General features: G+C 42.4%; 1 long non-coding RNA gene across 1 annotated transcript; it reads left to right on the top strand.

Annotated features, from left to right (window-relative positions):
- Positions 1 to 18236: 18236 nt before the first annotated feature.
- LOC147005660 (uncharacterized) lies at positions 18237 to 19841 on the top strand. The gene is made up of 3 exons (XR_015046636.1): positions 18237 to 18287; positions 18641 to 18684; positions 19491 to 19841. It is a non-coding gene; the product is annotated as an uncharacterized LOC147005660 (long non-coding RNA).
- The last annotated feature ends 1577 nt before the right edge of the window (positions 19842 to 21418 follow it).

Raw genomic sequence — 21418 nt, 5'->3', positions numbered from 1 at the left:
CATGTTCAGGCCAGATCTTCCCACCTCAAACTCAGTTTGGACATTTCCTCACAGACATGCCCAGGCTCCTAGAGGTGGTGTAGATCCTGCCAAGCTTACCATACATATTAACCATCGCTCAGGGGTCCAGGCTGAGGCTGTACTTTCTCTTGCTGTATCGTCCACAGAACAGACTCTGTATCCACAGAGATGCAAACCAAGCACACAGCATCAGTAAGTGGGATGGAGAGGGAGGGGAACTAAGGAGAGGTAGAGATCCAGACTAGGAATTGTGGGAAATAATAAAAAATAGACCGGCATTTTCCTGCACATGTGCCGGCAACTCTCCACCCTGAAATGAACCTGTAGGCTTCCCTGGACACCACCAGCAATGGGAGGACCATATGGCTCCAGCAGGGTGATCTCAACTGGGCGGTCTCTCGGAGGTCCCTCCGGTTCTGTCTCTACCCGCCGGCAGGGCCAGAGCTCCCAGAGTTCTCTTCGCTACCACGCCAGCCCCTCGTATTGACCATCCACTCCATGATCAGGCACCACAACACCCATTTCCCCAGTAGAATCAAAACTCTTAAAGCTTATAATTAACCAATTAGATTTATGTATTAATAAATTCTCAATTTATAAGGTGCCAATACAATAATTTCAGAACCAATTGATAATGATAGAAGTTTTATCCCACTTATTCTAACCTTATGATATCATACCTACCTATGGCTGGGTAACATCATACTGGTTCACATCTGCCTCCATTTTGGCCTTCCTCCTCCTCCCTCTGTCTCTGCAACTCTTAGCTCCGCCCCCTTTCTTCTGTTCAATCACAGGCTTCCTGCTGCCCTAATGTGATTGGACAGGGAACAGTCCTGCAAGAAGGCATTGAGTGAGCTAGGGAGAGCCACACAGGCATGGACAGAGCAGCTAATCCTACAAATAATGTGGCAGGTGAGAGCCATGCTCAGTCTCAGACCTCCATCCCTGTCTCTCTAGTCCCAGGAAATGTGGCTCAGTAGAGGGGAACAGAAATGCAGGGCCCTTTGTGGAACTTTGGTACAATGCTGAACATGTAGATTTCATAACACATAGGGCATATGTTTATTCTCTGCATAATGTACATATTTATACAGGAAAGAAATTGAGTATACTCATAACATTATCTTGCTTAATTTCCAGCATTTAGAATTGGTTTCAGGTATAGAATTTACTGTTTTTACTATTAAAGTCAGATACAATTTATTTTTGTTGAACTATTTATGTATTTTTACATTATTTCTACTGGGCATGTGACATTTTTTTCAAGTTTTGATATTTTTAAAGAGTTTTTTTTTTAAATAGAGAAATGTTTTATAGCCTTATTTATTATTTATACAATAAATAATATTATATAAATATTATGTACCCCTTGGTTATTGGTTGGTACATGAAGTTTCAAGAAATTTAAAACTGAATCACCCAATGGTATTTATATATTGCAAGGGTAAACCATTTAGGTGGGTAGTTGAAGATATCCAGTCAGGCAAGGAAGGACCCGCTAACCTGGCCAGAGAGAAGCCATGGAGTCTCTTTCTTCTGCTGCTCAGTCTTTTCTCCAAGAAAAGTACGCAACTAGGCATTTATTTATATTTATCGCAACTAGGCATTTATTTATATTTATTTACTCGTTTATCTGCCACAATGTAGATGTGGCAGTCAGAGGACAACTTGTGTGGGGTGAGTTGTCCCTTCCATCCCATGGTTCTAGATTGAACTCAGGTTGTCAGGCCTGGCAGCAAGCACCTTTGCTGCTGAGACATCTCACCTGCCTGGCTTTAAAAAAAAATGTTTAATGTACAATAACTTTAGATTTACAGAGGAACTGTGGTTAGTGCCTGCACAGTTTCATCCAACCGGTTTCCCATCACCAGCCTCTTCTATTTGTATAGTCCGGTCACGATTGGCAAGCCAGTCTTCAGTTCGAGTTTCCACAGACTGGACCCAGCACCTCTTCTCTCTCCCAGGAGCCATCTGGCATCCTGTGATGCAGCCGCTCACCCTGTCTCCTTTGGCCTCTCCTGGCTGAGGCCATTTCCAAGGACTCCTGATCTTTAGATATTCACAATTCTCAAGGATACTACTTACCTGTTTTGTAGGATGCCCTTCAATACAGATCTGTGCTGGTCATGTTTTTCTCATAATTGAAATGTGTTAGAGGTCTGGGGAGGAAAACCACAGATGTGAAAATGAGCATCTTTTCAGAATCAGTTCTGACAGCAGGAGAATGTCCCCAGCACACAAAGGCACTCACTAGTTGCCAGCCTTCCCTCCATCCTCTTTGAGTTGTTAGCAATGTGAAAGAATTTATCAATAAAATGTATCTATCTGTCCTGGTTCCTGACTTGAGGAAAGTTATGAATGAGCAGAAAAGCAAGCATGACAATTAAGTGGAAAGGGGCTTTGTCAGTATAATGATGACAGATGGGGTTTCTGTACCCCGGTTTGTTCCACTGTGTCCTCCCGTCCTCTGTGCCCTCCACTATGGTGGAAAAACTGAGCCACGGATCACTGCTGTCTCTGGTCTGGCTGAGTTTGATCATGGGGGCAGGAGAGAGAGAGAGAGAGAGAGAGAGAGAGAGAGAGAGAGAGGTATGGACACCCAGCTGGGATCTCTCTCCTGTATACCGTCACTGGCGCTCATTCTGTCTCCTAAATAAAGGTTTTGAATGCCAACTCTCCCCTTAACGGGGACTGGCACTCTCTGTGGCAGAAACCAAACTTCCAACTTTCTAAGTTCTTTATTTAACTCTACACAATTACTCATTTTGAGTCAGTTTCTGTTTTTCATCCAGATTTAATCCACGTAAGGCTTAGAGTTTGATTTCCACCATTGTGAAGATAAAAAAAATTAGAAATAAAAACTAAAATATTTTGTTAGAACAGAACTATGCACTGTCTTTCTGTGAAGCCCTGGGATCAACTCTCGGAGCTTCAATTCTGCTTCTGATTACTGGTCACCTGCGGGTGACCATAGTTGGGTTGTTAATCCTCTCTCTGTCTAAAAGTTCTCATGCGATAAGGGCTGTTCTGATAATTAAATTAGTATAGGTCAAGTCTTTTAAGTTGTGCTGAACACAGAAAAGAATCAAATAGTCACTATTGTCTTTGGAGCCATCCCATCAGACCAAAATCCAGCAAGTTTGCTCTGGTGGTAGTCAGACAATTTACAGTCTTATTCCTTTACACAGTTGATATACTTGTCTGCCTTAGGTATTGCTAATAGGTAAAAATAAGATTTAGTCAGAGATCAATAAAGAAAAATAAGTGGTTGGTGCTTGCTTTTTATTTTTGCATAACTGCCAAAAATTTGAGCATTTCATAAGCAAAAAATGTATTCACTGAGATTAAGTTTCCTGAAAACCCTGGATAAGTCTCAAGGAGAGGAAAGGAAAGGGACCGCTTATTCATCAGTTGCTGCAGCCCCCCAGCCACCCACAGCGACCCCACCAGAGATGGAGAGAAGCAAGGAACACCTCCAGCATGTCTTTTACAGGACGACCCACCCATAAATTATTTTTTTCTTCAAAAATTTCCAATTCACGCAATGTTTTGAATTATCCAACAATACATTTTTGTCCAGCTTCTAAGCTGCAGGGCTCTCCCAAGGCATAAATCAATAAGCATATATCCCTATGTAATTTTTAAACTGCTGTACAGTCAGATGCAGTTGGCTGAGATTGCTGTGTAACCCCGTGAACTGATGAAGTAAACATTTGCCCTGCTGGGAGGTGGAGGGCTTCCAGGGCTCCAAGCATACACCTGCAGAAAGCAGTGACTCACTACTGAGTCAGCCTGCAAAGGCAAGCCAGCAGAAGGCTGGATGGAAGGATGCGCTTGCCTGCCGGTTCGCTCTAGCTCGCCCAGAATAATGACAGCAAGGACATTTCCAAATAGCTCACCCGGCACAAAGTGGGGGATTATATAGCATGCATGTGGCGGCTGATTTCCTGATAGGATCCACCGAACAGGACATTGCATGTTTTATGGGCTGGGGCTGATTAGACCATAAGACTTAAAATATGTAGCTAAAGTGGTTGAAAAATAGGCTTTGGAAGTTCAGATCAAAGCATTACAGGGGGTGATTAGATAAATAAAAAGTTTAAGCCTAACTGAGCAAATAATTGCACATCCCTGAAACCCTGGTTCACAGGATTGCTCACGTGACTCACCCAGGTGCAGGTGTCTTTCTAAGAATATTCCTTTTAATTTAAATTGTACATCAAAAGGAAAAACCTGGGTGCTGACCAGCGAATAGTTCTGTTTGTATAAGAAAAGCCTCTTTAAAATACTGACAAAAAATATATATCCCTCATTACTGAAAGAGGCAAGTTTCTCCCTTTTTCTCCTTTCTCAGTCTATAGTAAAGGATTTCTTTTTCTTCTTTCATGCATACTAATAGAGCTCACCTGAGAACATTCTGGAATACTTCTGCAGCCTTATCCTATCCATTCTTATTAAAAGAAAAAGAAAAGGCCAGACTCAAGTTGATGTTAAAAGCATATTCTGCTATTTTCTAAAGAAAAATATGTCACCAAGGATATCCATCTTTATGTCTAAGCTCAAAAACTGAACAAAACAATCCAAAACATTTGCACAGGCTGTGTGTGCATCAAGTACTAGACATAAGCGCTGGGATGCGACCCTCCTGACATGCCCAGGGTCAGGTTTCCACATTGCTGTTTGATGCGAGGAAACTGAGGCACACCTACAGATTTAGTAACACATCCCAAAGTTCCCGGCTGGAAAATGGCAGAGCGGTGCCTTATCTATGCCTGAGGATGGGTTTTTCCACCACAAAGTATTTTCTGGGGCAATTTGTACAGGAAAAGGCATTGAGACACCATGTTACTAGTTCTGGTTGCTTATGGCAATCCCCTTGCCTCTGCATCCTGAGTGATAGGATGACAAGCACACTCCACCATGCCAGGCTGTTGGAGCATGTGTAAGCATCACACAAACATTAGCTTCTATCTGGGTTCTGCAAACGACTACACCTAGGTTTCACGCATCACTAAGGGTCTGCCTTGGCTCTTTCCTTCACATGAATCTACAGGATCGTTTTCTTCTTTGAACATGAGTGATCTGACCAGCAGCCACACGCAGTGGAAAGAGAGCAAGCAGATGTGTGGAGCTGCTGAGCTTCAGGTCTGCGATTTGCTCACCAACTGCCCATGCGGTAACTTGGCAAAGAATTTTGGTGGCTGGAGTTCTCAGGAAGCTTTTGTCTCCATCTCAGAACCACCCGTTTTTCCAAAAGCAATCTTTATCCTTCAATAATCCCCCTTCCTCCCTGATGATAAAATGGGGGAGAAATACAGAAAGAATCAATACCCATGGTGTCTTTAAATCAGTGCAAGCTTTCCAGGTTGTCCACAAGCCAAGTTTCGCAGCTTTATGGGCAGTTTTTTTTTCACACCTTAATTTACTTCCCAACTAGAATTGGTGCTCTCCTCTGTTGACTCAAAGGTTTCTGCAGTGGGGTGCGGCTTTGTATTTCACCACCTTTTCAGAGAGCAAGGGCAAGAAACAGGTTAGCACAGAGACACAGCCAGTTGGACAAGCCTGGCCCAAATCCCGGCTGTGTGACTTTGAGAACCCCACTGATCTCTCTGTGCTTCAGTTTCCTTTCAGAACCCAGTCTTGGTCTGGGTTGCTATCATGAAATATCACAGACCATGTGATGTGACAACAGAGCCACAGCAGAACCCCCACACTTCACTTCAGACACTGCAAGTCCACGATCAAGGTGTCGGCCAACATCCTGGAAGGGGCTGGCTTCTTTCTGTCTTGCAGGCAGCCATTGCTATATCCTTATTTGAGAGGAACAAGAAAAGAAAGGAGATAGAGATAGAGATAGATCGATAGATCAATAGATAGATAGATAGATAGATAGATAGATAGATAGGTGGGTGGATGATGGATGGATAGATAGATAGAGAGATAGATGTCCCATCATACAAAGGGACTAACTTCATCAACGACACAACCCCATGGCATCATGTTGTCATCTGACACCAATAACATTCCAAAGTTCTGGCCCCCTAACTCTCGAGGTTCAAACTTTAAATATAAGTTGTGGGGGAAACAACATTCAGTCTATAACAGGAGTCATCTGTAAAGCAACTGTTAAGGACTCACACACATTAGACATCACTGTGGCCACAGAGACAATAAAACTAAGGGCATAGGCCTTTAACACGTTAAAGAGCACATATGTGCCCATTCTGATCTTCACAAAGGGACAAACATCTGTTGTGACAGACACCAGATTACCATTCCCAAAAGGCACAATGGAACAAAGACCACATTGCTTCCTTCAAGTCTTCCATAGCCATAGGAAAATCTTTTCCAGGAGACTCCTCCTGGACATCAGTAGGCGTGGCAGGACAGTGATAGGCTATAGACACGTGCACACCAGGCATGCAGTGAAAATTAACAGAAGCCATGGTTTCAAAGTCACGAGCATTCATGTGGAATTACTGACTGTGAGTTCGGGTGAATCATTCATCCCTCCTCAACTACTCTTTCTTCTGTGTGAAACAGAAGAATATTAATTTGTTTACTACTTTAAAACATTCATGACTTTATTGTATCAAAGAATCATTGTTTTCCTTGTAAGTTTAGTGTGTCCAAGGCAGAATTCTCTATGCATATCCCCTGGGAATAACAGAGCGGCATTACCACAGTCACAACAGTGAATCATCTATCTTATATTTCACATGGAGTACACAACTACAGCCAGTCAGCTGACGTATTATTAGAGCAAAATCAAACATTTGTGGAGTCGGCTGCTTATAAGTATACAAGCTAGATTCATTTAGTGTCTTTCGACGTGCTTTTCAACCTATGGGTGGAGACCCTTTGGGGGTTGAATGATCCTTTTACAGGAGTCATCTAAGACCACTGGGAAATGTTTGTATTTGCATTACAATTCATAACAGTAGCAAAATTACAGTTATGAAGTAGCAACAAAACTAATTTCATGGTTGGGGGGGTCACCACAACCTGAGGAATGGTGTTAAAAGGTCTCGGCATCAGGAAAGTTGAGAACCACCATCCTAGAACAAGCAACCAAGGCCAACAGTGTGTACTATGGGAAAGGCTCTGTACTTTCAATACATTATCTATAAAGTGGCCAAGAGCTTAACAAGCAGCTGCAGCACACAGAAGGCACAGCTTTGTGAGAGAGCAACAGATATAGTAAGGGCAGCACGGACCTTCTCAGGAACTAGCTGGTCAAGAGACTTTCCAGTCAATAGGCAATGCACACAGAGTAACAGAGTAACAAGGAAAATTTCCCCCAGAGCAGTTCTGCCCAGTTTCCCATATATGGTCAAAACACAGTCTCCCATGGGCCTGTTTTCTTCTCCCCAAAGAACTTTTCCACATTTCTTATATTGCACAGGGATGCAGCTTCAAAGAGAAGTTTTACAATGGATGCGCATTTCCTTTTCCTAAATTTAGGTTCAATCCTCAATGATAAAAGTGATAAGAGTGAGCCCTTGACTGTCAAGGTCGAATAGAGTGGCTGTCTCAGAATCAGCCTAGATTTTGTTTTGTTGACCTTCAGCAGGATACTAGCCATGAATGTGCCATGCCTTCTTGGAACAACTATTTTAAAAACAGCAAAAGGCTAATTTAAATGCACAAAGAAAAGGCCTAAAAACATTTCTGACATATAGTGAGAGACTTCAGTCTTAAAACACAGCAGACAACAATTTTAACCAAGTTCAAATGAAAGGTTGGTCCTGAGCTCAAAGCCCAAGAAACACTATCCACTAAATTATGAGGAAAGAATGTGTGTGTGTCTTATATGTGTATACATGTGTGTATGTACAAGAACTTGTGCTTTTACAATGAAGCTGGCTGCTGTGTTATTTGACCACAGTAGGGTAGGATGACCAAATTCCTAATGATGTCTCATGGATACATGGCAAGTGACCAAAATTAATAATTTGTGCCCCAAAAGGGCCATGGTGTGCCAGCTAGCACTGCTTACCAACCTGCTGAGCATGACCCGCATCCCAGCTGAACATGATGGGCTGACTCACAGCCTTCTCTGCAGTTTGCTTATCCCTTATTCTCAAAAAGCATAGATTCTTGGCCTCCAGGGAATCTGAGGACATTCTCCAAACTTGCATTTCAAAGTGCAAATGCACAATAGATGCTGAGCATGGCTAAGAAGGGATTCAGGCCTCACTTAAGAATCTTTCATAAGGAGCTGAGATTATCAGTTGGTAGAGTGCCTATAGGCCCTGAGTTGATACTAACACCTATTAACTCAGCCTGGTAGTATACACACGTAGCCTCCCTCACGGCTTGGGACATGGAACAGGCAAGTCAGGAATTTAAGGCTAGCCTGGACTACACGAAACCCCATTTCTCCACAAAATTAATTAATTAAAACTTCCTTTGTTATGACCAAGCAGAGACCCCAAATCTATAAATCAAGAAGGCCTTAAGTTCTAAAAGGTTAGTTGTCCCTTCCCCCAATATACACTCAAAATACAGCTTCAATGTTTTGGAAAACATACATATGAGGTCTTCTAAGATAAAACTGCTTCTTTCTTTGTCTCTTGGCTTCTGTTGTTTTTGTGTTATTATTATTGTTGCTTTTCGTGTTGATGTTTTTTAATGTTTGTTTTCATTAACACCTCTACTTTGTCCAACAATTCATCACTAATTTAGATGGAGGTTCAGCATCTTACCCTGAGAGGGTCCTGCAGGTCCAAGCAGAAGGACGCTAGGAAGTGGGAGTCATTCTTAGAGTACCAGCTCTGAGCTCATGTGCAATGTTTTGACAGTGTTGCTAAAGGCACAAATGTCTTGGCAGGCAGAGAACTTCAAGTGTCCTCTTGTGCCACTTCCAACTGAAAGAAGCATGTGTGTAAGGCTAGTGCAGAGAGCAGAGCTGGGATGTCTGCACAGCATCCTAACACAAACCCACAGGATCTCAGATAACAGAGAGGAGACACTCAAAAACACCACCATCACCACCACCACTACTACCACCACCCCTATCACTACCAATAACATCAACACTACCACCACCATAACCACCACCGTCACCACTACCACTACCAATACCACCACCAACAACAGCAACACTACTACTACTACCACCACCACCACTACCAACACCACCAACACCAGTACTACCACCACCCACTAAAAACACCACCACCAACACCCTTACCACCACCACTATTACCACCACCACCACCAACAACAACAATACCACCACCACAACTAACAACAACAACAACAAAAATCCAATGAGGCTCAACAAGAAGATGGGATCAAAGAGAGGAAGGAAATAGCAACAAGGAAACACTACTCAAGTCAAAGCAGAGGCCAGCATACATCAAGGAACTCCATACAGGAGTGGACAGAGGAGTGAGTACAAGAAAGAGAACAATAGAGGAAAGAGGCCGGCCAGGGGAAGCATGGCTTCCCAACTTCCCTACACACTGCTAACAGGACACAACACCTTTACCCCTGTCCTCTCATTCACCATCTGCTTGCCCCCAAACACCAAGGGAAGAGTCGACTATTTATTTATTGATGCTCCCCTTGTTTCCAAAATGCATTTAGGGCAATGGAGCACAAGAGGCAAGTCAGATTTCACTGTTAAAAATTCATCACGGGAAGAATTTTCCATATCTCTAGCCAGACAGCGCTTGGTCATTAGAATGTTGGTGTTGCCGGCACTGTTTATACTTGGCTGTTTCTTTCTGTTACATCACAGAGAAAAGGGTCTCATGCCCCCAACCCCAGTTCTGTCCTTGCTCCTTTTAAATATTTCAGGGCAGGTATCAGGGGCCATATTTTCAGATGGATAGTCAGCCCAAATGTGTGAGGGTCATAGCTATGACAGTCATCTCAAGATGCTATCTGCCACTACTGGATAGCCACCCCAGAGGGAATTCATGACTGAAAGTCTTTAAGCTACATTCTGTAGATGAGGAGATGGAGGAGCACAAAGGTGTTTAGAGCATTGCCTGAAGTCACAGCGCTGAATGGTAACAAGTTTCCAACAAGCTCTTGGTCGGCTTCTTAGCTAGTGCATTTTCTTTTAGATGACTTACACTTGCCAAAGATAGGGAGGAAGAATCTAGCAAACGATAGAAAGCAGTTAAAGTGTCCCTCAACTTCCCAGCATAAGTGCTGACCCATGGCCATTGTGGAGGGAAGGATGCTGGGAAAAATGTCTTCTCAGCTCTAACGTGAACCTTGGCTAGCAATCTTCCCTGAGTGTTAGTACATTCACATTTTGCTTAGACACACTGGTCTTCCCTTGTCTGCAAGATTTTTCTTATTGGGTACCACTGTTCTGGGCTGCATTTGTGTGCATTATAGAACAGGTCACTGCCAGTGACTGTTTAGGGAAAAAGTGCACACACCATTTTGAAGCATGACTGCAGAAGTGAGACAATGTGACCAGGACCCTCTGCTGACGGTTTTGCCTTGTATACAGCACCTAGCTCTACCTACGCTTTTAGGAGTCAGTCATGTGTCTGGAAGCACGTGCTTCTCCAGGAACCCCTGTTTCTGAGACTCATGCTTTGGGAGCACTGAGATTCAGGTGAAAATCAGAGGCGTCACCATCATCCTGGCACAGACACACAGGTCTTTGGTGGACTTTCCTGTGTCTTCAGGAATTGATATGGCTTTGAATTTCCATCTGCAATTTAAGTAGTTGTTTCTTCAAGTGTTTTGGGGAGAATGGGAGCGGCACCTTCATCCCAGTCTCCTGTGTCTGGTTTGCATCTCCTGCTGAGTGTCTCTGGAAGATCGTCTTCATGGGAGCATAAATAGCATTCCCAACAAAAGGTCTATTCTTGCTCTTATCCATGGCCAGCATCAGCTCAAAGCCTGCTCCCTATGGCTAGTGGACCAGGATCTAACATGATCTTTTCAAAACCAGGGACACCAGTGGATGTCCCAAGAGGCTGGAGATGGGCAGGGGAGTGCCAAGAGTCAGGTACCCATGCACTGTCTTCATGAAAAATAATTCCAGTTGAGACGCTGATTACATTTCTTCCCCCTTCTTGCCTCCTCTCCCCCTCCCCCCTCCTCTCCCTCCTCTCCTCTCCCCCTCTCCCCTTTTTCTTTTCTTTTCTTTTCTTTTCTTTTCTTTTCTTTTCTTTTCTTTTCTTTTCCCTTTCCTTTCCTTTCCTTTCCTTTCCTTTCCTTTCCTTTCCTTTCCTTTCCTTTCCTTTCCTTTCCTTTCCTTTCCTTTCCTTTCCTTTCCTTTCCTTTCCTTCCCCTTCCCCTTCTTCCCCTTCCCCTTCCCCTTCTTCTTCCCCTTCCCCTTCCCCTTCTTCCCCTTCCCCTTCTTCCCCTTCTCCTTCCCCTTCCCCTTCTTCCCCCTCCCCTTCCCCTCCCCTCTCCTTTCTCCTTTCCTTTTATTCTTTCCTCCCCCTTCCTCTCCCCCTCCCCCTCTTTCTCTCCCCTCCCCCCCCTCCCCTCCCCTCCCCTCTCCTCTCCTCTTTTCTTTTCCTTTTTATTAGTTGGTTGGTAGCATTTTATTTTTATATTATTTATTGAAATCAGTCTCAAGTAGTGCAGATTCCCCTTTTTCATTGCTGGGGTTGTCATATGTTATTGCATAGTATTTAAACATCTATAGATATGACCTATCACATACTGTTAAAGCAGTGCCAGAGATTGAACCCTCTTTTTTGGTTTTTCGAGACAGGGTTTCTCTGTATAGCCCTGGCTGTCCTGGAACTCACTCTGTAGACCAGGCTGGCCTCGAACTCAGAAATCCACCTGCCTCTGCCTCCTGAGTGCTGGGATTAAAGGCGTGCGCCACCACGCCCGGCACGAGATTGAACCCTCTTGACAAAAATATTCACAGTTAAAATTTTTGGTATTTGTTGTTCAAGTTTTTTTAAAGATTTATTTATTTATTATATGTAAGTACACTGTAGCTGTCTTCAGATACTCCAGAAGAGGGAGTCAGATCTCATTATGGATGGTTGTGAGCCACCATGTGGTTGCTGGGATTTGAAATCCGGACCTTTGGAAGAGCAGTCAGGTGCTCTTACCCACTGAGCCATCTCACCAGCCCCTAATTTTTTTTAAAAAAGCATGCTTTCTATGGACAATAAAGCATGCCACATGACTAATCAGGGTTCTTTTCACTTCACAGAACAGTAAGGAACATCTTTGAAAGTCACTGAAAGTTGGATTCCAGTATCACTTTTCTGCCTTTATAATAGTCACTGTATATAATTATTTATTTTATGGAAAATATCTCTTGCAAACTCAGTTTTAAGGTACCATAAGTTCATTATTAGAAAAGAAAGTCACACAACAAAGAAAGTCAAGGAAAATTTATAAGCAATCATACAAAAAAAGATTTCTACCTCACAACATATGGATCTGTAAGTTTGTGTGTCAGTTAACTAAACACAAATTCAATCACTTTGTTTCTAGCAGCTCTTTATGAAAACAGCAGCGCCAATTCATCCAGAGCCTCAAGGAGATAGCTCCATCTTCTCACAGGAGGTGTGTGGCCTCTTCACTGACTTTGCTGCTTGGACCCCAGTGCTGTGTTCCCCTCTTTGGACGCCTCAATTAGAGATTGCTTTGTCCTCTCCCATTCTCATCTCTCAGTAGGTTGCTAAGGCCCTTTACTAATGGTATAGTTATCAATCATTTTCCCTGCCAAATCCCACTACACAGTTTTCCTCAGCCTGTCTTGAGCACTGCAATCATGTTCGTTGACTTTTTGACTGTTATTTTTACTTTTGTCTTCATGGAACATTTATGAGGCTGGACTAGGGAATAACCACATACAGCTTCTAAGATTAACACGGGTACAAGACAATTAATCAACCTATAGACTTCATTACAATCTCATAAGCATTTCCATCCACTTTAGCCTTCCTTCCCAAGAACAAGTGCAGTATAATCAGATGCCTTTAATTGCCAGGCTGCCTTAGTGGGCTTCAGTTTGTGACTGTTTTCATAGTTGCCTATTTTTATGAGGCTTGACAGTTAAAACCACTTTTTATTATACTTACTTATTTAGCTTTTGTGTGGTTTCGTAGGTACACACTATGGTGCTCCAATGGAAGCCAGATGACAACCTGGGAGTCCTTTCTCCCCTATCATGTGTATTTGGGGGAGCCAAATAAGATAGTTAAGCTCAGTGGTAAGTGCCTTAACTTACCCAGGCTATCTTGCCAGCACAACCTGGACACTGCTTGAAGATTCCTGGTCAAGTACTTGGTAGAATGTCAGTTGATTTGAGTTTCTTCCCGCAAAGTTCCCATTTGTTTTTCTTTCTCTGGTCAACTTTTAGAATCAAGGCCAATTAAATTCAACCAGTGCTCACACATGAGGGCCACCAATGTTTACTTCTTAGATGGAGGAACACCATCACCTCTGTGCAGTATTAGAACCATTCATTAGTTAGTGAGTGCTTCAGGTGGGGGTGTTATGGCTATGCAGATATTCTATTTTCCAATGGGTTCCCTGTGCCAGTCTCAATGGTTACTCTAGATCTAGCCTGGAGCCATTTATACTATTGAGCTGTCAAGAGCATTCCTTGGCTTCTTCCATTTATTAGTTGACACTTTTTAGATTTTATTTTATTTTTGAGACAGGGTTTCTCTGTGTAAACCTGACTTTCCTGGAACTTGTTCTGTAGATCAGCCTTGCCTTAAAGTCGCAAGAGATCTACCTGCCTCTGCCTCACGAGTACTGGAATTAAACACAATGCCTCCACTGACCAGTACTCCATACTGAAGTGCTGCAGTTGGACTCTTTATTTAAGGCACATTTAGCCTTTCCACCCCAGACGTGGTTGGCATCAGTAGCAGCATTACAGAGCCTTGCTGCCTTGTCTGCTGGGCTTTTTGTGCGTCAGCTTACCTATAATGGCAAGACGACTATGTAACATCAAATTGCTATAAAGCCAGTGACTTAAGAAGACACCTACGTCTCACCTTACACTTTCAGGTATAAAACCTGAAACAGACTCACTCTGCCAACCTTGTGTGGCTCGCCCGATCTCCTGTGGAGGATCTGGACACACTCTCCCATCTGCCATCCCAGCTTCCACAGGTCACTGGACTCTTTCACACACGATCTCCTCCTTCTAACTGTGAAGCCAGCAGTGTCTACCTAAGGCTGCCTGGGGCTGTTTTCTGGCTTGTCATCTTCTGTTCTTTCACGTACCAGGACCCTGTGGATTGTTGTGCTTCTATTTCGCTTACAAGACTAGCTGACCAGCTGTCCCCGTGAGTTTCAGGGGTTGAGACATCATGATTATCCTCAGGGACACAGAATTATAGACTTATTCATCCATATGAGATGAAAAGGGGAGGGCTGCTCCCCTCTTTATTTAGGGGCCAAATGATAATATTCTTAAGGTGCTACCCAGAGAAAAGTATAGCTGACCTTGAGCAAAAGTTTACGATGACTCACTGTCGTCGTCATCATCATCGTCATCGTCATCGTTGTCGTCGTCATCATCATCATCATCATCATCGTCCACACCAAGTATTTCTTGATTAAATAGATAACGTGTCTGTATCCATCACTTCATTTGTATTTTCAAAAAGAGAAGCAGACAGTACAAATGTTCATGTTAACTGAACACTGAAAACACACCAGGAGCTAACACAGCTCCCCCACCCCCCACACCCCCACCAGATTGTCTAGGGATGCTCTCTGGGGGTAAGAAGTAAGTTTTACCAAACCATTTGCTCTGCCTGTGTAAAAGCTTTTCATTTTTGTTTCAAAGTCTTCAGCCTCATAGCAAAATTTCATTCTGTCCCAGCAGAGTTCTGTTTAATGGAATTAGGTTTCACCCTTTCTAATTATCTTTACAGAATCATTAGTAACAGAAGAACATAATGGGGCATTGTCTTTATTACTGCACAGAAATTCTAGATGCAGCACTAAATTGTAAAAAAAAAATTCAATATAAAACATACCAAGTGAACTTTGTCAACACAGTGGCAAGAAATTGTTTTATTACTTCATTTAGATTATTTTGTTAAAAGACTCTAATGGTCCTGTTTAAGTCAATAAGATTTCTACCTCAAAAGATATATATTTTTAAGTTTGTTGTCAGTTAAGTAAACATAAATTCAATTAATTTATGTTTCTAGCAGATCTGCATGAAAGCAGCACCATCCATCCTCCCATCGCCTCAAGGAGCCTCTGGATTATTTCCTTAAATGACTCTAATGGTTCTGTTTAACTCAATGATGCACACATTTTGGATTCATTGCTAGAACACTCTGTTGTCAAAGACCACATAATATGGATTATTTCTTGCTTATCTGGAGTCTCATTTTGATTTCCTAACATTGCTTTTTTTTTTTCCTTTCTTTTCTAAACTCTAAAGCTCGTGAGTGTTCATAGTATATGTAAAGGCTAAAAAGGTAGCTTCTATAAAAGCAAATAAAGTAATTTAAAAAACAAGTTCATTCACACCTTTGAAAAAATCATGATATCATTAATTTTTTTATAAAACCAAGCTCAATGAAAAAGAAATACTGCAACTTATAGCTGGTTCAAAGCAAGGGGGAAAGAACCAAGAGACAAAAAAAAAAAAAAAGAATATTTTTTTCCTTTCTAAATATTCCGGCAATTAAAACACCTTTAAAAATGGAAGCAGGAGAGAAGCTGAAAACTGAGCGGGCCCCTTCTTGGACTTCTATGCTTTATAGTTTAATTTGTTGAGAATTTAAAATTACAGTAATTGCCCTTAAATAACTGACATTATTTGACACTACAACAACAGAAGAGCGAAGATGACTGACAAACACACAAAAGACTTTTGTTATCTTTGTTTGTCTGCCTGAATAAATCTCAACAAGTATTTCAAAGATGTAAATTTATAGCCTCCTTAATCGCCATTAGACGGCCAGTCCTCGTGGCAATCGGCTGAGTCTCACTGACACTCAACATGTTTGGTATCAACGTCTTCAGCACATCGTGTTTGTCTCAACACCTCCCTTCAAGCTAAAGCATTACCTGTATGTTAAACATTTTGATAAAATATGCAGAACAAAATTAACTCGAGGCTAAGTGAAGGAAGGCCCTGTGTTTTCTGGTCTGCATTGAGGGCAGTATTGATGAGGATATTGGAATGGCGGTTTTACGGCTTGTACCCCAGAGTCTACTCTCCTATGATAGCAATGTGGTTGGCCTTTGATTTTAGTGATTTCCTTCCAATCATAGCGGTTTCATTTCAGAAGCCAATACCCCAAGCCATATATTGTGATGTCACCCAGAACTCCCATCAGGCAACTCTGGTCGCCGTAGAATTCAGAATTTCTGCAAAGAATTTAGAATTCAAATGACATCACTGACAGCTAACTTTATTTTTTTTTCTCGCTTTGTATTTTTTTTTTATTCAAGTGTGTACTTATCTTTCTTACTTCAGAATAAAAGGCAGTCGCCTGATTAGCACGGCTTGAGAAGATCTTCTTTAGAGAAAATAAACACTGGGAACAAACAGAGCTGCTAGGTGATTCCTTAGCTGGCAACACAGGTCACCTGCTGTAAGCTGTGCTCCTCGTACACTTACCATTTCCCTGGACTCCAAATAGTCAACTTTGTTTCAGTTTTGTTATTCGATGCCACCCATGCCTTGAGAAGAGCCAAACTCGATCTACACACATCATCAGGGTATAGAGAACTTCTTCTTGCTGATTGGCAGGAAATGTCACATATGATGTAGAGAAGAAGGCTTTGGAGAGTGCACAGCAGCAAGGGGCGATGTGTGACTCAGAGGGGTGTGTCTCCAGGATACTGACTGCACAAGAACCTTCGTGCTCCATCAAGATGGTCCACTGTAGAAGGAAGCTTCTGGTTTTCTGTATGGATAGACTTCTTCTTGTCCCTTATTACTGTCTATTGTCTTAATAAAATCAAAAGACAGTAGATTACTTGTCAGAAATTGCACTTATTATTTGTATTGCTATAGAGACCAGGTGTACAAAATTAAGCAAACTTTGTTTTTTCCTTTAGGTCCTTTCAGTAACTTCCTGAAGTCAATGAGAGCACACCCTGCTCTGATTGGTCTGAAGGATTTCGCCTGGAGCTTTCTGTTCCACACTATCTGTTTGTACTTCTTGGTTAATTAACCATCATCCCAGTTCTCCTCCTCTGGGCAAACGAGGGAATGTTCGTCTCTCAGTGCAGGTGAAATGTTCCCACAGCCTCAGATCTGACATGCAGTCAATGTTATCACGGCATGCTTTCTCTTTCTTTCTTCCTACAGGGGAACAGCATTCTCTGGTGGCTAAAAATGATTCAAATTCACAGGAAACAAGCCCCTCCTTAAATCCGAAGTCTTTCAATACCTTCTAAATGGGAAATCACTGCAATTCTTTACTATTTCCAAACTCCCATCCTTTGAGATGAGTCTTCACTATGCACAGTAAGTTCAAAGTTAAGGGATGGTTCTCCACTCAGAGACCAGGAAATGTGGTTATTCTAATACTAAAGAGCCATTTGCCTGTTAGGATGAAGTAGACATTATTTTGGCAACCCGAAGATGGGATCTGATTTGAATGATCTGTTCCTGATACCCAGTCTTCTTTCCAAGGCAAGTGGTGAGGCTGATGCTTTCTTTATTCGGCCTCCAGAAAGGGGATGCTGACTCCTGGGCTAGCTCCTTAAAGAGACAGATTCACAGACTTTCCAGAGCCCGTAGGAGACTGATGCTCTTCAAAAGCTGTTTCTAAACAGAGGCAACTGTTGTTACTCTTGCTGTGCAGGGGAAGCATGGAGGGCTGGGGGTGGGGGGAAGTCAAGCAAGCAAGCAAGCAAGGAAGGAAGTGAGCAAGCTAGCAAGTGGGCAGGCAGGCAGGCAGGTGGACAGGCAGGAAGGCAAGCGAGAGAGTAAGGGAGAGAGCAAGCAAGCAAGCAAACAAGCCAGCAACCTGCATAGGGCAACAAGCCCTCAATCCTGACAGGAAGGAGAACATAGATTTACCTGCTTTTCTCCTCAAATATATGGCTGAGGCAAATCTTTGTTCACAATGAGATTTAACCAAGAGGAGAGAGCATTTGTGTGAGTGGTAAACAATACACTGTAGGAACTAAAAATTGATCATGTACATATCAAATGAACGTTTCGTGTGGGGCATGGTGGGGGCTGTTACTCGGCTACAGGTATATCACATCATTTTCTCTTTGATAATACAATTTGAAGAGAGAGCAGTGGTGGACTAAACTGGTTGCTTCATCCAAACTACAGTGACCTCCGTCTGGAGGATGGTGAGCAGGTGAGTTGGGGGCGGGGGCAGTTCTGCTGCTGCATTCTCACCAAGAAAACCCCCAGTCCTTCGTCAGCACAGCTGATCAGGGATCCCTGGGTTAAAGACCATTTGAAAGAGAAATTTTTGCCAGGTGTTAGAGAACTTACTTTTTAAAGAAAATAAATCAGACTTATGAGGAATACATTTCCTCCTACAGTTGCTGGCCAAAGCATCAGTGCTTACACATCAGTTACCCCGGGGTTATTATCCACTGCGGCTGGAGGCCGAAGCACTCACTCATAGTTGGCTACTAGAACTTGAGTAAGCCCATTATTACGTTTTGGCTTAAGACTTTCTTCTTTCTTTTTTTCCATCAAAAGAAGAAAAAGAAATGAGCATGTCTTTCTGTGTCATTTAACGCTAGGTGAGTGGTACATCAAGACTCTGCATGTTTTGGGCTGGGGGCTGACATTGATAGCAATTTTAATTCTATAAACTATCAGGCAACAAGACGTTCTATCTGGAGACATACTTTAACGTTTTGTTTTGTTTTGTTTTGTTTTTTGTCAACCTCTTATCTACAGTTGTTCTCCCCGCTACCAAATAGTTAGGAGAATATGCTCAGAAACACAACATACCTTTTGTTAGTGAAAACATTTAATATTCAAGTTGGGTTTCCTAAAATATTTTATGATAAAACTTAGAGATTAAAACACAAAGAGACACATACAAATGAAATTTTCATATGCGCATTCTGCTATTGCCAGCTAGGAGAACAAACCATTTAGTGTCTTCTCTTTTAAAGGTTTCTTAAGAACTGAATAGCTCCCATCTTTCACTTCTGTTTGGCTTTTTCATTCCTTATTTACTTGCTTAATTAAGACTTTTGTTTAGAGGGAGTCCCACAGAAATATACAAGCTTTTTTGGAAGTTGCACACAGCCATGTTGGAAGGGAATCGTCTCTATATATCTGTCTGCTCATCTTAGTCATGCTTGAGAAAACAGAACATCGAGTACAGGGTGGGGAAGTAGGGTGTGTGTGGGGGCTTTCTTTTGGAAGTAGCTGTGTGCTTGCTCTTAAGTGGTAAGGCTGCTTCTGGGCAAGGAAAAAGTATTTGATTCTCCAAGTGCCTTTTTGTGTTCTCAGCACTCCTACACTGAGAAAGTTCTAGTATTTTCTAAGCCATGGGATTTTATTATGACTTCTAATTAAACCAAACTTTATGCAGTGTTCAGGGGCATGGCTCAGAATCAATCAACTTCATGACCACATACAGTCAACCTCAGCTCCCTTCAGTAAGTGTCCCACAGCAATCACGGTGACAGAAACACTGTTTTAACAAGATTCCTGGTGATCTGTAAATTCATGGTGAGACCTGCCACCCACCATACACTCACAAGCCACAGCTGGTTATGTCTCCCATTGTGAAGATGAAGAAAATGGAGCTCTGGGAGAGCAGCTTGCCAGCATGTTTGAGAATTGAAGACATTGGACAATTCTGATTAACTTGCCAACTGATATCTAAAACCACCAGTTCCTGTTGCCTGAAGCTCTGAAGGGCACTTTTGTGCAGGACAGTTCAGCAAATAATAGTAACCAGAGAATTTTCCTGTTTGAATATATTGCTTGTTTAAAATCTGGGATGGCTTTAATGGTGTGGCCATCCTGTTTCAGCGGCTTTGGCAGGTGAACGAGGGAGACTTCCTGCTGACTATATAGGTATCTATCTGATTTTCTCCCATTGTGCAGCTGTTATTTTGAACGTTGTATTTTAGAGTGTGAACAAGATAAAAATATGAAGATATTTCAGCAACACCCTATTGTGTAAATGTCAAGAGTTTTCCATGTTTCTCTCATCTTTGATAAATAGCCAGTACAGGTTACTGCTATGCCTCTGGCTGTTATATAAGCACACACATGTCTGTCTGGTTTACCAGCTAACACAGAAACACGTTCTTTTCCCATCCACAGAGGAGTCTGCAGGCTATGATTCAAGACAATTCTTATCCTCCTCAGACTTTATGTTTTTCTGTTTTGAAAACAAAACTGCCAACAGATCAGGAGAGGGCACCATGATATATACAGGTGCAGACAAGCTGCTCTTTAAAATGGCACCATGAAAAGTTAAGGGCCCAGGAGATGGATGGCACCGCAGAGTGAGTTGGGACAAAGACACAACTCACAACCTCTTTATCACAAACTGAGTAGTTTTGTCTCCTTTTCTTGCCCGCATGTCTTTGCTTGAACCTCAAAGTGACTTTTCTATCATTACAACGATTGTTTAATCTAACTGACATAGGCAAGTTTTTAGCATACATTAATAATTCATAATAACGTTTTCCATTGTAATATTTTTCTACATATATATAGTGTATTTTGATCATAGTCACCTGGTTACACTTTCTTGTATCTTCCCAATCCTGCTAATCCCCTTTCTCTTCCCAACCCCTTTCTACATTCACAGTGTACATGTGCACATATGTGTGTATGCATATGAATGTGTGTGTGTGTGTACCAATGCATTTCATTAGGAGCATGGTGAAGAGCTAGTTATAGAAACATGAGCATCTTATCATGGCTACACTATTAAATAACTATCTCTCCCTCTCCCAATAACCATTAACTACTGCAGGGAAGGGTGGAGGGCATGGGACATTTATTGAGAAAAGGGTGGAGAGAGATGGACACGTTGGTCTGACTTTTAGAGAAAGTTAATAACTCACTTAAAGCTAATAGAATGGAAAGTAATCTTGGCTCATTTAAGTGACCAATGTGTTTAACTGTAAGAGTAGCGGCCAGCAGATGCTGAGGAGTAGAGGACCCGCTGATGACCTAGAATCCCAGCTCCATGATAACAGCCCCTGGCCACCATGCCGAGAGCAGCACAAGTCACAGTGGCCAACTGCACAGTAAACTTCTCAGTGCTCTCTGTCTGCAAAATAACCCAGGTAGATGAAGAGGTGCCAAACTTGATCCGTTTTACAGATGGGGAACTGAAGTCACACAGTTGCTCAGCAGTATGGAGCAAGAGAACCCTGAATCGGTTTGCCCCCAGGCCAGGAGTTCTAAGACATCTTTATGAACCATTTGGGCTGGAAGTGAATCTGGGGCTGGGTTGGGCCCCTTCCTCTACACACAAGGGAATTGGAGTTTGAA

Source organism: Mus caroli, unplaced genomic scaffold, assembly GCF_978045245.1.
Source record: "Mus caroli unplaced genomic scaffold, Mus_caroli_1 scaffold_3, whole genome shotgun sequence".
NCBI lineage: Eukaryota > Metazoa > Chordata > Mammalia > Rodentia > Muridae > Mus > Mus caroli.
This window is presented reverse-complemented; position numbering and strand designations above follow the sequence as displayed.